General features: G+C 77.6%; 1 non-coding gene across 1 annotated transcript; it reads right to left on the bottom strand.

The window, feature by feature from the left end:
- Positions 1–1,118: 1,118 nt before the first annotated feature.
- LOC138065266 (5.8S ribosomal RNA) lies at positions 1,119–1,271 on the bottom strand. The gene has a single exon (XR_011138335.1). It is a non-coding gene; the product is annotated as a 5.8S ribosomal RNA (ribosomal RNA).
- Positions 1,272–2,500: the final 1,229 nt, after the last annotated feature.

Here is a 2,500-nt window from a genome sequence, read left to right as displayed (position 1 = left end):
CCCCCCCTCCGACACACGCGCGCGGCAGCACGGTGCGGTACCACCGCGGTACCCACCCGCAGACAGCCGCGCGGGGCCGGGGGGCGAGGTCCGCACCTCCCCCGGGCCCGGCTCCCAAACGCTCGCTCGCCCACTCGCACACTCGCGCACAGCCCCTCCACCGGCCGCGGCTGGCTCCTCCTCCCCGGCCGCTGACCTCCGCTCTCGCCCCGGCACGGGACGACGGCGCGGCAGCGCCCCTCCCCCCCCCCCCTTTCTGCCCCCCCCCCTCCCCCGTCTCGCCACCGAACGGCGCCGCCCGCGCTTGCCCCACACCACCGCCCCGCGGAGACACCCGCGCGCCGTCGCTGCCGGCCTCAACGCAACGCCGCGGCTGACGCCAGCCGGCGGGTGGAAGTGGCTCGGCACGCACTACGGACGCGGGTGCGCCGCGGGGGGGGGCAGAGGGGGCTCGGCGGGCGCCGAAGCGGCAGCAGTCGGGGCAGGGAGAGGGCAAGGGGAGGGGAAGAAAGGCAGCCGGCCGTCCCCCCCGCCGGAGGGGAACGGGGGACCAGCGCACCACCGGGAGAGTGGTGGAGGAGAGCCGTCGTACGGCGGGCACTGGCGGTGGCGGCGGGCGGCGGCGGCAGGTGCCGGGCCACCGCGACCGACCGAACCTGGGGGCCCGGCGGGACGAACTCCGCACAGCGGGCGCTCCGGGAGCGGGGGTTTCCCGAGTCTGCACTTAGGGGGACGAAGGCCCGGGCCCACACGGGGAGGAGAGGCACCCCCTCTCCCCGGCGGCGCGGGCCTGCGAGGCGCCCCAGCCGCGCCACACCGCACACACCGCGCAGGGCAGCGGTGGCCACCGGGCTCGGAGGGGAGGGAGGGCAGGGCAAGGCACGCCGGCCGCGGACGGTGGAGGCGGACGGTCGGCCGGAGCCGGGCAGGCAGGCCAGCCGGAAGACCGGGGCCACCGGTGCACGCACCGGTGGTCCCGGCTCCGCCGCCGCCGCCGACTCACCGCCGCCGCCGCCCCCCCACCGACTCGCCGCCGCCGCCGCCCCCCCCGGCCCCCCCCCGAGGGGCGGCACACCGCTGCGCCAACGCGGCAATGGGGGTGACGATTGACCGTCAAGCGACGCTCAGACAGGCGTAGCCCCGGGAGGAACCCGGGGCCGCAAGTGCGTTCGAAGTGTCGATGATCAATGTGTCCTGCAATTCACATTAATTCTCGCAGCTAGCTGCGTTCTTCATCGACGCACGAGCCGAGTGATCCACCGCTAAGAGTTGTCTCGGTTTCGGTCCCCACCGCGCGCGCGGGGGGACCGGGCAGCTTTCGCAGCCCCCTGAGGGCCCCCATCCGCTCTGCCTCCCTCCTCACGCCGACGCCGGCTGCTGAGCAAGGGACAGCGGAGAGAGAGGGCACGCCTCACTGACCGTACAAGCACAGAGGGAAAAAAAAAGGGGGGGGGGGGGGAGAACAGACCCGAACGAGAGGGGCGGGGAGCCCTCGCTCCCGACCTGGGACAACCCCTTTCTCGCTTCGAGTCCGGCCCAGGCGCCCGGCTCGGCCTGGCCCAGCAGGGAGCGGCGCGCCAGCCGCGCCACCTGCCTCAGGGACCGGGGTGTGGGTCCCCGCGGAGCCCCGGCGTCGGAGCCCGGCCGCCGCTGGGAGCGGCGCCACCCGCTGCCCGCGCGCCCGCGACCCGCCAGCCGCACGCTTCCGAGCTCCTTCGCTCGCCTCACCGGCCTCCAGCTCCGCCGCCCCGGAGACGGCACCCAACACCCGCCTGCACACACGCAGCCTCCCGAGCGACGCCACGCACTCGCCCGTCCCTTCCGCGGGCAGACGCCTGGCGGCAGGCAGACGGGCGAGGCGGGACGGACGGGGAACGGCGCCCGCTCTCCCCGCCTCCACGCGGAGACCGGGAGGGGCCGCCCCCGCCCGCCCGCCCGCCGCCCGCCTGCCGCCCAGCGAAGCCGGGTCGGGCAGAGCGAGGCAGGCGCGCCGGATGGCGGAGTGCCGGGGCAGGGCGGGGGGGGAGGGAAGGAAGGGTGCCGCCGACGGCCACGGCGGGAGACTGAGAGCACCGGCCAGGGAGGAGAAGGGATGCGCTGGGGCTCGGCGTCCGCACCACCCGCGGTGGGGGCTCGCCGTCCCGGCGGCGAGCACGCGCTCGCGCCGGGGTCGCGCGTTCGAGGCAGGCCGGCGCAAGCCGACCGCGCGGCGTCTCTCCGCCGAGACCAGACCGCGGAGAGAGGGGGCAGGGTACCCCTCTCCGTCCCGGCTGCCCGCGGGGCATGCACGGGCCGCGCCGGCGGGCATGGGGGGGTGCGGCGCCCGCGCGCGCCGACCCCCCGGCCCCTCCGGCAGCACGCCCGGCTGCCCCCCGGGTCGCATCGGGCCGCCCGAGTCTTTAAACCCCCGCCCGGCTCTCCGACCGAGAACCCTCGGGCCCGGAGCCCGGGGCCCATGGCCATCCCTACCCGGGGGGGCCGCTACCGGCGGCCGCGGTGG

Source organism: Struthio camelus, unplaced genomic scaffold, assembly GCF_040807025.1.
Source record: "Struthio camelus isolate bStrCam1 unplaced genomic scaffold, bStrCam1.hap1 HAP1_SCAFFOLD_142, whole genome shotgun sequence".
Lineage (NCBI taxonomy): Eukaryota > Metazoa > Chordata > Aves > Struthioniformes > Struthionidae > Struthio > Struthio camelus.
The sequence above is the reverse complement of the archived record's forward strand: the minus strand, read 5'-3'. Positions and strand labels throughout refer to the sequence as shown.